General features: G+C 54.6%; 1 protein-coding gene across 1 annotated transcript in view; it reads right to left on the bottom strand.

The window, feature by feature from the left end:
• FLI1 (Fli-1 proto-oncogene, ETS transcription factor) overlaps window positions 1-13,155 on the bottom strand; it is a 39,910-nt gene that overhangs the window by 20,745 nt on the left and 6,010 nt on the right. The gene's annotated exons all lie outside the window — the stretch shown is intronic.

Genomic DNA, 13,155 nt, shown 5'->3' with positions numbered 1-13,155 from the left:
ACGTCCCTGCCCTGCGCCCCGGCCTCGTCCCCGTGCAGAGGCCGTGGCATTCCCTGCATGCAGGCTGGATTTTGGGAATGCCGGCGGATCGGAGGGCCCTCCAGCATGGAAGCAACGAGTGGCTGCGGGAGCGAGGCGCCCTGCGACTCTTCGCAGCAAAAGCTGCCGCTCGTAGAGAGCCAAATTTGCAAAGGCTTTAAAATATATGTAGGGAAGTCCCCTGGCAAGAAAGCCAGGAGAAGGTCCAGACGCCCTGGTTTGGGCTCTCTGGGAAAGGCCACGGAAGCAGGAGCTGGGGAGATGACAATACTGGCTGTTTTCAGCCCAACTTTAACCCAGCGGCTCCAGCCGGAGCTCCTTCCAGGTGCTCGCAGCGCCTTCACACCGAATATTCACTTTGAGCTTCCCCATTCACTTTTCTGGCCAGAACCACATTTAAAAGGCATTGCTGGAGATCAAAGGTTCCTCCTCCTCCACAAAGACTGACTTCATACACGAGCGAAGAAAAAAACGCTGAGTACTTGAAGCCTCCTGCCATGCATGGAAAGATAACTTCCTTCTCTAGAAAACTGATATTTTTCGTCTCCTTTCTTCTTATATCCCTTTCTTCCTGGGGCAAATCACTCCAGGTATTTATTTGTAAGGAGAAGGTGACTCTCAGGGACCAGATCTTGGTTGGGGGGTGTAAAGCCCCAAAGCCCTGGGAGCCCCCGAGCCCGTGGGGCTTTACAAGTCAGCACTTCTCGTGCCAACGCCTCGTAGATAGCATCGCATTTACCAGAAAAATGAGTCAAATGCAAAATTCACAAAGGAAGGGCATGCAGCAAACGCTGACGGATGGAGGCCAGAATGAGAGGCAGGAGGGCAAGGGGGTTCTCTCCTCCCTGGGCTGGGTTTTTGGCCTCACTTTCAGCAAGGCTTTGCCCTGGTCTGTGCCTTCTTTTCCCGCTGGCAGCAGCGCTTCTTCACGCTCCTATTCGTGTGGATGCGAAACCATAACGTAGTGGCTCAGCCCAGGAGGAAATGAAGCAGGAAGGAGATAGGCAGAAATAGCAGAAATACGCTGAAATTGGGCGTCGCTGAACTGGCTAAAAAGGGGGCAAGATGATTTTGCAAAATTTCCCCGGCAGAAGTTTTCCCAACAGTTTTAAATTCACTGCGGGATTTCAGGACAGACGGACGCAAGGGAAACTGCCAAAACGCAGGGCATATTATTGGGATCTCCAGACCAAAATAAGGCACTAGAAGGGCCCCTTAGGCCAGGTTTAACTGCTTAAGCTCACCAAAGGCTTCCCATGAGGGAAGCAAGCAGCCTTGGCAGCGCAGGGAGACCCCAGTGCTCCAGGTCCATTCAGTATTTTTCGTTCCGCTTTGAGACCATTGTCCCCATCCCGCTGCCATCGTATCCTGTTTTGCTCCCCGACACCCTTCCCTCCACAATCGCAGGAAGCCCATCAGGAAGCGCTGCGATGTTTCCATCCGCAGGGAACAAAACACGCACGTTCAGCCCGAGGTGACTTATTCCAGACTTAGGAAAAACAACAGCCTGGGCGCTTTGGAAGGCGAATCCCAAGCCAGGCTTAGATGGCTCTTTGCACCCCTCTTTGCGCGCAGGGTTTGGTGGACACTCCCTTGGGGTGTCCCCTCCAGCTGCGGGTGATGCTGGAAGCAAATGGGTGCTGGAAGCAGATGGGTGCTGGAAGCAGATGGGTGCTTCAGCCTGGCTATTTCAGCCCACTTATGCATCGTGCAACACGTCACGACGTTGGACCCCGTCAGCAAAGCCAGGCTCAAGGCTCTTAGGAGAGACCAGCTGAAGAGGAGCCGTCGGTAACGCCCGGAGCCGTCTCCCAGTCCTGGTGCTGGGCTCCTTATCCGCTTCCCAGTGGGAAGCTGCCAGGGATGCCGTGGGCCTGTGTTTTCCCTCGGCACCCAGCCCAGCTCCAGGGATGAGCCTGTTGCTGCAGGGCCGGGAGGAAAGGCAGAGATCCGGGGATTTCTCCGCTAGCAGCGCTCCAAGGAAAACAGCTCAGTGGGATTCCGCACTCTGTCAATGGAGATGGAGATACATGTAGAGGAAAACCCAGCTTACGCCACTGGGACTTTGCACTTGAGCTCATCCCTTGCTGAAGGCCTTCGTGCTTAAACCTGGGTGCCCGAGAAGGGTCCTGGAAGGCCTTCGGGCCCAGCAGGCCCTGATCCGAGCAGGGCTGTGCTGCAAAGCACGGTCCTAGTTGGGGGGCCACCTTCTTCTGCCTTCCCCCAGACAACGCTCGGCACCCTCAGCGAGAGGGAACCCTGTCGAAAAGGGGCTTAACGAGCTCCATGCAATTAAAGGCCACATCTGCCTCGCAGACCCCGTCCTCCTGCGCGAGCGTACAGACATGAACTCAGCAGCCTGTCCTGTCGGCTCGCAGGGAACAAAGGGGCCCATTCACAACGCAGGCGCTTGGCGTGTGCGGCACGAAGTAGAGTTGGCGTTTGGAGAGTAACCTGGGCTGCGGCTAGCGAGAGGTTCCTGCTCCAATAAATCCCTGCTCCGATAAATCAAGGAGCCCCCCGCTCCGCCGACCGGGCGGCCGCCCTGCGGAGAGGCAAGCGAGAGTCTTTGGGATGAACCCCTTGTATTAAGTCTCTTAGGTGGATTAAGGGAAAAAATCGGTATCCGCTTGGATTTTGAATGAGCCGGAGCTGGATTGGTCGGAGTTTTTCGGAATTCGGTTCTGGATCTGGCTGGGATTTCTGGGGCTGCTTGCGGAGGTGCCCTGGGTCCCAGGAGCTTAGGTGGCATCTCTGCGGCCTCACCTGCCCCAGGGAGTAGGTTCCCATTTAACTATGGTCTTTAGGAGGAGAAGAGTCAAATCGGGTTGCTCTGATCTTCACTGGGTTCTTCCTATAGAAAATGGAAGTGTTGCACGAGAAAGAAATAATAAAAGCAAACAAGCAAATCAGGAATCCTCAGGATCAGGAGCGAATCCCAAAGAAATCCCGGCTAAGGTCCTGCTGAAAGTGCAGCCCATGCGGATGCTCCCGGAGATGACCTCTCTCGGCTGGACCATTTGGGGCAATTCCTTGGTCCAGCTCAAGGTCTCGGTGTCAAGGGGGGTGTCTAGGCCACAGCTTAAGACCAACTCAGCAAGAGGCTGTTCCCCATTCCCGGAGAATTAGAAACTGCCACAAATTTTCTAATCTAGGTCTTGAACAGCAGGTCAAAACGATTCTCTACGGAGTCCACCTTGATTTAAGTGAAGTTTTTTTGTCGTCCCAGGTACTCCCAATGTCTCAATTCAGCTTTAACCTTTTCGGTTTTCTTCACGCGCTGTGTTTCTAAATGAGGAGCAGCTTCAAAACCTTGGAAAATATTCGAAAGTACCCAGTAGGACTTTGAGCAACTCGAATGCCTTTTGCTCTTTCAAAATGAGCAGGCTGGCAAACGCTACCCGTTCCTGCGAAATAGGGAGCCTTGTGACAAATTTGCATCTTTCTGCTGAAAGGCCATGAAGCTGAAAACAAAGACACCGCGTCTGGTGTGAACCTGCCTCTGTTTTACTGCCCAGGTGACGTTCTGGCTTTCTGAATGTCTTGGTTTTGAGTGTCCAAAGTCAGGGATTTGGGAATCCGCTCATCACATCACGAGCGGATTCCCACTTTCATTCCACGTGCACGCACGCACCAAACCGGGACTCGTACCCATCACAACAGGACACATTTTATATATATTATAGGGATGTATATGCTCGCTTAATTCATACTTAAAATCCAAGGTGTCTCTCTGAAGTCAGACTAATAGTTTGCTCAGGAAAGAGCTTAATTTCTCCCCGTCTCAACACCTAAAGGCATTTAAAATTCCGAAATAAAATAAAGAAAAAATACAAAAAGCCGCCGAACTCAGGAAGCAGAAAGAAAAAAGCCCCAAGCCTGATATTACTTCATTGTGAGAGCAGTTTTGCTTATCGCAGTCACATCTGAGGTTTGCGCGGAGCCGGTCGACAGTTGCTCCGTTCTTTGTTTACACCCTATGATTTCTAAAAAGCCTCGATTAAAAGCGGCGAGGAGAGGCCCTCATGTGACACCGAGGCCACTTGTGCCCGGGGGGGCTCTTATGGGCAAGTGTGGCCTCCTCTCCGAGAGAACTAAGGAAATCCTGCTTTAATTTCAGCTTAATGTCATCGTCCCCGGCCTATGGGGGAAATGGGAGCATCTCGGCGATGCCCTTGTTTGCAAATCGAAGAAATTCCCTTTTTTTTGTGCGCTGGGGAAGGGGCCGCCCATGGCAGCGAGGCGCCGTCTCCCATTAAATCCCGCGATGGAGCCAATATCCGAGCAAGGCTCATCCCGACCATTATCAGCCCTTCATTACGCTCGTGCCCGTCGCACCGGGGCTGATTTGCATCCTCTTGTGGCCGCGGCTGCTCCAGGTGTCCCATTGTCACAATTAATGAGCATTAACGAACGCGGCGGCCTCCTCCTTTCAGCACGGGCCCGCTAGGAGACCCGGGCAGAAAGGAGCGGGGCCAAGGGCCTGTCTGATTCCATCTAAACAAGGTCCTGGCTGGGGTTTCGCTGGATTTAATGGTCAAAGAAGAGGCTGCCTGTGGTAGGTATTGCCCTTTGGGTGGTCACGGCACCGTGTGCCCACTGTCTGCTGGTCCATAAGTGACCTTGGAGGTCTGATTAGGTTTAATAGCCAGATTCCGGCTTTATGGATGGAATTTCCCGCTTTCCTCATGCTTCCCTGCAGTCCCAAGGGAGAAAGATGCCTGTTCTTTGGCCGAGTGGCTGTTTCACAGCATGTTCCTCATGGACATGAACATGGGCATGGATGGGGATGTGGACATGGACATGGATGTGAATGTGGACGGATGTGGATGTGGATGGATGTGGACATGGGTGTGGATGACGTGGGCATGGATGCGGATGGCTGTGGACGTGCATGGACGTAGGCATGGATGTGGATGACGTGCACGTGGATGGATGTGGACGCGGACATGGATGACGTGGATGCGGATATGGACATGGACATGGATGCAGATGGCTGTGGACGTGGATGTGGACGTGGACATGGATGCGGACGACATGGATGCAGATGGCTGTGGACATGGACGTGGACATGGACATGGACATGGAGGGCCCTATGCTGGAGGCCCTGCCTGCACTTGCCCCAAGCAAAGGCTGAGCTTTTCCTCTGCGTTTCACAAGCAGCTAGAGCAGCTTAGGTGCTAGGAATAGCGCGTTTCCCCTCCGGGAGCAAACGCCCCAGCTGGGGCATCCAGCTGGTTTGAACTGCAGGTCGGAGCGCGGCCCTCCATATCTTCTCCCTAACTAATAGGCGGCTGATGAGGATCTGAGATGCAAAGCAAATTTGGGGACAGAGAATTTGTCACAGAGGCTCCTGCTCCACACTAGACATCTCCAGGCAGGTCTGCGTGGCAGGGCAGCTGCAGAAGTGCTGCTCCCCAGAGAGAATCTCTGTGGTTTAAGGTTATTTTAAATTATTTTTTAGCGACGGGGGGGGTAGGTCTGCAGCTGCTAGTTTTGAAACGGCGAATCCTTGAGCTGCGAGAGCGTGAAAGAGAGGGCAAGAAATTAAGGGAAGAAAAGGAGCAGCTTCACGCGCACGCGGGTACCGGACGCCAGCACGAGGCAGCTCCGGAGAATCCATGGGATTCGGGCAAAGCAGCCCCGGCCACCCCACGGCAGGGATTATTTGGCACTGTTGAGATAGGGGTGAGATGTCCCTTGTCTGCCCGAAGGAGAAAAAGAGCCGCCCGGTGCCGGAGTCGCATCCCAGAGCGTGGTCGGGTCGGGTCTGGCCTCGGCTCCGGAGCTGCTCCCACTCCGGAGTCCCAGTTAAGTTGCCTTAACTTTCCTTCGCTCGTGAGGAATTTCGGAGCAGAATCTCTGGTTACGTGCGGGGTTTAGCACAGCAAGGACCGCCCTGGTCCCAAGGCTCTGCTGCAACACGAAGAGCTCCCAGCACTAACGACCAGCCATAATTACATCCTTCCTGCAACAGAGATGACATAGGAGAATACCCAGAAAGTGAAGAGCAGAAAATTGAGAGCTTATTTCATCTGCTGCCCCATATTCTACATGAGTGGGAAACGCCTGCCCCGGCTCCGGAGGTGTAAATCCGGAGGAATTCCAGAAGATTAATTGCAAGCGAGCGTGGACGCCAAGGTTTTGACTTCTGAAGGGCTCTGGCCATTCGCTAAAACCTCTGCCCGCTCCTCCACAAGCGCTGCGAGGGCATCGGATTCTCAGGAGCACCGCGTGGGATTTGGGATGTGCTCCCGAAGCCGGCAAAGCGGATGAAGAGCAGGCTTATCTTGACCGGGAAGAAAGAAGATCCAGTAAAACCGCCCCAGATCCTGATAAAGCGCACGGATATCGGGATATCCCGACGTCGGTTCATCACTTCCCATTCATGAATTCCCATTCATTCTTTCTCTTGCCACAGAGGAGCCGTTCCGGACAATTTGGGTAATATTTGCAGGATGATACTGGAAATCCTGGCCTTAATCTAGCAAATCACGGCACGCTTGTTTTAAATTCGGAATGCTTTCAATAAAAGCCAATGTATTAGCTTAGGGCTCTTAGAAATACCACGAAAATCTAAATATTCGCGCCGCTGCAAGCTAGGCCTGTGCGTGTTAATCTAGACTAGTTTTAATCCAGGAAGGGCACCCAAAGGGACTTGCAGTCCCTCGGGAGCCATTTAGAGACGGCCGTGGGGCGCTCTGGCTTTGCAGCCCGTGTCTGTGTCACTGATATCCTGCACCGGTGACGTTTCCTTGGGCCGGGGTTTTGTAAAACCTCCCTTTGCAGGTTTGCCTAAGGGCGTTTGGGGTCCAGGAACCCGCAGGCGACTCCAATGTCAGGGAATGGCCGCTTAGGCTCAGCTTCTGGCTCTGGCTTGCTGAGTACCTGGTTTCTTCCTACATTTTACCTCCTAGTTTTGCTTCCTTGCCTCGCCGGTTTAGATGAGGGGCTCTTGTTCCACCTACATGCGGCGCTTGGTCTTGCTGGGAGTCCCCGGGGACCACAGCTGTAATCCAAGGAATTAATCACGGGAGTCGCAACTTCTGGTTCTAATCAGGAGTCCGGCCGAGAGGCTGCTCTGCAACATGACCCTCGTGGACAAATCCGTAGACTTTAATAGGGATTAAATCAATGGCGTTTTCATAGAAATTGAATTAGACTGTATAGAAATCGTTCCATAAACAGAGCCCGGCGGAAAAGGCTCCACTTGCTTGATTTTTTCCCTGGGTTGTGCACAGAGATGTAATTTTCTGTTAACTTTCCTGGGGTAATCCCAAATGATTTGATGAAAAATGACACTTTCTAACGGCGAGATGAAGGGGTTTGCTATTGTGTGAGAAATCCACTAATCAGTGCTCTGGAACCTGCCCCCAAAAAAAAGGACCATTCCATAGGAGGGCAACGCTGTTTGCTGACATAAAGCCAGGCTCTCCGCTAGGCCTGGGCTCTGCCTTCCTGTTAGCTGCCGGGCTGGCTTAATCTGCTGCTGGTTCAGTGTCTCTTAACCACTGCCCAGCCCTGGCCGCCCTTCCAGACCAAACATCAGGACCCACACGGAGGAAATAGGCCAAGCCCAGGGGCTTTAATCCTCGCCCACTTCCTCGCCTTGCTGGTTTGCATAACGTTAAGCTCTGGTCCTGCTAAAACCCAACCAGGAGCAAACGGCACCGATTTGGGTGGAAATCTGCAGAGAGCTGGTGTGTGTTCCTCAGGATTAGGCCCCTGCTGGCGCTTATCTCTGTGCTCCCATGTAGCTCCCGACCTCTGCAGCCACGCAGTATTTATTAGGTCCCCATCCAAGGACACGTTCCTCTCTATCTGCACCAGAAGTGATTCAGGAGCACAACTGCAAAAGAGATTGGGCGCCTCTAATTTCACAGCAAGATTTAAATCCCTGCAGGCTGGCGATGCTGAGGAAGGGCAGAGCAGCCGGGCCAAGACGGCGAGGAACCCGCAGGAAAAGTCAACCGGGTGGGAGGCTGCGCCCGGGAAAAGCAGCGCTTCCCAAGGGATTTTGCACGGATGCTTTCACAGGGCATTTGCAGGAGCAGAAGGACAGCTAAGGGAAAAGGGGCTGCAAGAAGAGAGTAAAAAACATTCAAGGAAAGGGTTTGTCGGGGGGGTTGTTCCCAGCACAAGGGGCTGCCTGTCCCGACGCACAACAGATACGTGACTCTTTGGCACGAAGCTGCAGTGCCAAATACCAAATATCTTCCCACTTCCAAGCCAAACCGGTCCCTTTCTGCCTTGCTGCAGCCCCCTGCTCTCCTCAGGGCTGCATTTCTGCAGTCGCTGCGTGACTGGTGCTGCAGAACCCGGGCAGATACCAAGAGGGCACTGTCCCTCTAGGCATTGAAAATGAAGGGCAAACGTGCACGGCGGCGGCGAGCACCACGTCCCAGGGAGATTTGGACCAGGAGCAGTTACAGCTTCCTTTGTTCTGTTAAAAGGGAAAAGGAAACACATCAGGAAACCAGGCTGCGGAGCGCAGGAAGTCTCACTTGGGCTGATAAAAAGGAACTGATGGGAGGGAGGTTCGGGCGCAGTTATAAGTCAATCAAGCTTGGAACAACAAGAAGAGCTATTCAGAAGGAGCCACAGAGCCAAACTCTGCTGCTGGCTACAAACATGGTATTGAACCTTTTAAACTCTCTTCTTACCCGCTTTTTTTTTTTAAATAAGAAAAATAAATCTGCTATAAAAAACATTCACATAAGACTTTTCTCATCATACAAAAACCAGCCTGCAGAACTCACCACACCTTCCACCGAGACCACCGCACTTCACTCCAGTTTCCTTTTTTCACTCATCGGCTTTAAAAAAAGCACTTTTTCTTGCTGATTTATCTCCTCCCCTCAGATCAAAACCAGCCTGGGTTCAGAGTGGCAGTTTGTTGCCAATCGGCAAATGAGTAATTAAGGGCTCGTTAGGCTCACAAGCAGGGCCAACGGGGTAACGTTGGTCCCTGGGACCTGCCTGGGTTCTGTCTGCTAGGCTGGACTTCTGAGCTACGTTTTAAGGAAAATAAAACGGGGCAAAAGAGCTGGATACGGGCAAAGAAGCAGGATTGGGGCCTCGGGATTGATGGGAGGGCAAGGTGCAGCCCTCGGGTTTGGGGTTTGGGTTTTGCAGCTCAGGGGAAACCTTCTTGGCAGCAGGGTGGCGGAGGAGGGAGGTGACGCTTGTGGCTTTCCTAGCCGAGCGGGTTGCTCGAGCAGCGCTCCTCGCCGCGCAGATACGCATCAGTCCTTGCGCGGCCCGGGGAAGGAGAGGCAAGAAAAAGAAAAGAAGCTGTAGCTGCATTAACCTTTTGGAGGCTCGTGCCGTAGCCTCCGCTGTTTCTACCCATTGGGGGTGGTGATAAATTACCCGGAGCTGCCCCCTGCTCGCCTTGGGTCTGTGGAGGCTCTGTGGGTTGTGGGGAGCAGGGTTTGTGCCCGGGCAGGTGTTTGCAGAAGGCGGCAGAAAGGCCCATTTGCATGGGGCTATTTTAGGCTGCGTTCTCAGAGCCACCTCCAGCCGCGCGCTGAGAGCCCCGTCAGGAGCTGCTCGCTCAGGGGGAGCTCTTGGCATCACCTATGGAAGCGGGAGACTTGTCGCAATGTGGACCCCACAGCAGGTCCTGTTTGCACTGACGGGACACAGGACCTTCCCATGGGCGGGCAAATAAACCCCAGCAGAGGAATGGGCTTCCAGTTTCCAAAGGCGAGTGCTGCAGAAACTCCTCCGTGCTGGGGTTTTAAGGGGAAGAGGGTGAACAACACCCTATCCATACACATCTGAGGTCCTGTGTGTGCAGCTTTGCTCTGTTCAATGCCCCCAGACCTGGCATCCATCCACAGGAAAGTCTTCTCTCGAGACAGGAAGGAGAGACTGAGGAGGGTAAATTGTTTTCTGCAAAAATTGCTGTGAGGCCATTTGCACCTCCCGAGCAGCTCTCACCTTATCAGCGTGTCATCTAAGCCCTCCCTTTGCAGCGCAATCTTCTCTTCTCTTGATTTCTGCCCCTTTCTCCTAATGCTGCAATGAATAATTCTGCGCTGATGCACCCAGGCGCCAGCAAAACTTCCCTTGGAATATTTGCCGCAGGGAGCAATAGAGGCCAGACCTTTCCCTCATTTTACAGTAGCAGCATCGCGGAATTAAAAGAAATACCTAAAACAAAAGGCTGAAATCCTCCAGCCTCGCATGCTACTACTCACAGTGACCACATCCTGTTAGGGTGGAATCCACAGTGGCAGAGAGAAGCTGTAAAAGGCTCCCAGCACCTCTTCACAGCCTCGGGATGAAACCCCGTGGGCCTGAAATCTAAGCGGTTGTGCTGCACAATGTGCATTTTTGGTTGCTGCTTCCGACCACTTTTCCTTCCTATACCAGGAAAAAAAGAGATCTAGTGCCACCCTATCTATCAACACCTACATGGGAGGTGCCAAGGCACCTGTAAGGCCCTGGAGAGTTCAGAGGGTTTTGCTCAAAGCTGCTTTTGCAGGAGAGCAGCATGGAAAGGCTCCAGCGGATGAATATCCAGGGCAGTTTTCCAGCTAAGATCCTCGCCTTGGGAGTCAATGCCTCCTCGCTCGCAAAGGCCGGGACGGTTTGAAAGCGGCCGCGCAGACGTTGGAGCCCTCTCGGAAAGGAAACGGGTTCTGAGCTGGAGCTGCCGTGGCCCCGAGCGGCTCACGGGTGACACGAGGCAGCGGCTGCAGCGGGCACCTACCCCACCCTGTGCCAGGGCGACGCCGCCACACCAGTCGTCTTCCCGCGGAGAGATGTGTGATGGCTTCAGTCGGGTCTCGTGCAGGGCGAGGTGGGGCTGCACCCATCAAACCAGCCTGAAGCCGCCGCGCGGGCACCTTGTTGGCGTTGGAGGCAGCCTGCTTTGATATAACTCGGGGCAATAGCAGCCCGAAACACGATGTGAATTGAGCCGAAGCAGGATGTTAAATAAGACATGGATTGGCATAGCTGGGTGCACGCAGTGGAAGGGTTACAGGTTATTTAGACTTTGCCCAAACTCAAGCCAGCCTTGGGTTCTTTGGCTCCCAAGCGTCTTCTGCAAGGGTTGCTCATGGAATATGAATGGAACATGGAAATGAATTAAGAAAGATGAAGATCTGCAGCACTTCTTCCCCGATACAAGACCTTAGGACATTATTCTAGAGGCCACTTTCCAAACAAGCCAATCCAACCCTCACGCCAGGTATTAAACAGATAGTTTGAGGAACACAACAAGAACTGCTGCCCACCCCTTTGGGAATTAATTTAGCTATTGCTGCTAGGGAAGCCGTGATTTTGAGGAGAGAAAGGCTGTTTTCTAGTCCCGATGCTTGGGGGCAGCAATACCACACGTGACATAAGGACAGCGCGAAACGTCCCCACGTCGTGAGCTGGTCCTGTGGCAACCCCGTCCCCTGCAAGCGTGGCCTCCATCAGCGCCGACCTGAGGAGCAAACGCGGTCCGGGATCATCCTGACCACACGTGCCTAGGCTGTTCCCAGCATTTAGGTGGGATTCCAGGGAAACTTGCCCCACTTGGCAAAGAGGCCGTTGGAGGGCCGGTTAAGACAGCCAGACGCATCCATCTCCCACTCGTGTGCAGGGCCCTATAGCACTTATCTTCTATAAAGGCGGGTATATAGGGATATATTTTGCTCTCCAGGCCCCTCTGGGGGGTCTTTCACTGGATTATTTCCCAACGCAAACGCAGAGCTCGGAGAGAGAACCGCACATACGAACGCCAGGCACGCGGATCCCGCCGGAGGGCTGCGTCCCAACTGCTCCCCCTGGCTACGGGGCAGCTTTGCTCGAGGGTGTCCCAGAATTTAGCAACCCTACCCCGACGCGTGCGTTATATTTAGAGCTCAGCGCATTCAAAACACTTCAGCAGCTCAAGCCACATCCTCCCCCGTTGCCCTTCACCTAAGCGAAAGCCAGCAGGGCGGCCTAGTGGGGCGAGAACTGCAGCAAACGTGGCAACACGCTGGGCTAGGACTCATTGGAAGCCTCGCTCTTTTCCCTGCGGATCCGTGAGAACCCGCAGGGCCCGCGCGGCGCTCCGGGAGCACCGGGGGCCGCGGAGCGGCGAGCAGGCGGGCACGGGTGCCGAGTTCCTCCTTTGGCCACCGCCCGCCCAACGTGACCGTGACCGGGGGCCTCGCTGCTGCTCTTGCAGTTCCTCATCTCCGCAGCGGCGGGAGGAAGAAGGGGGACAGGCAGCAAGGGTCCCTTGCAAGGCCTTTCTGCCGTCCCCCCCGCTCCCACTACCTCTTTCTTCCCTCTTTTCATTTTCCCTTCTTGCCCGTCTCCTCCCCTGCCCTCCCCCTTTTCTTTTTTTTTTTTTTTTTCCCTTTGCTTTAAGTTTGGAGGCTCCTCCAAACCAGTGCACTTGTCGCAAGCTGCAATCTAAGGGCGCAAGTTTCAGTTCCTGCCGCTTCGCAGCTTCTTTCTCCCCAGGTCAGCAAAAACAACAACATCAGAGAAAAAAAAAAACAGACTTTTGAGAGACTTCTCAGCCACCAACACCCCACCCAGGCGGGCAGGCAAGGGGCATCTTTCGAAATCCTCCAGCCCCAACCACCCTGCAGCGACTCGCCCTGCAGCAGAGCCTGTCAGGAGGGTGCCGGGGTCCCCCCCAAAGGCGAGGGCAGGCGCTGGGGTCGGCTGGGGAAGAAGCCGAGGCCGGGGCAGTTTTGGGGAGCAGGGCGCTCCGAGCCCACTCGGGGGCCGGCGGTGCTCGCGGTTTCCCCGGCTTCCCCTCGCCTCGTCCCGCGCGGCGCCGCCGCTTCCCGCCGCGGAGCCCTCCCGCAAAACGGCGAGCCCGGGAAAAGCGGCAGGAGCGCGACGAGGAGGAGGAGGAGGAAGGGCAGAGGGCCGGCGGAGCCCCCCGGCCGCGCTTACCTTGATAGTGCCGTCCATCTAGAAGAACTTCCCGCCGCTGCCCGCGCTGGTGCCCACATTGACCCGGCTTAGGCAGCGCCCGGCGCGGCTCGGCCCGCGCGGCAGAGCCCGCTCTGCTCGCTGCCCTCCCGGGCAAGTCACTTTTCTGCCTTCACCCCCCGGCCGCGCTCGCTCCCTCCCTCCCTCCCTCTCTCTTCGTCTCTCGCTTTTTTTTTT

This window comes from Nothoprocta perdicaria, unplaced genomic scaffold (assembly GCF_003342845.1).
Source record: "Nothoprocta perdicaria isolate Ctin4 unplaced genomic scaffold, notPer1 scaffold_228, whole genome shotgun sequence".
Taxonomy (NCBI): domain Eukaryota; kingdom Metazoa; phylum Chordata; class Aves; order Tinamiformes; family Tinamidae; genus Nothoprocta; species Nothoprocta perdicaria.
Note: the sequence above shows the minus strand (reverse complement) of the source record. Positions and strands in the feature narration are given on the sequence as shown.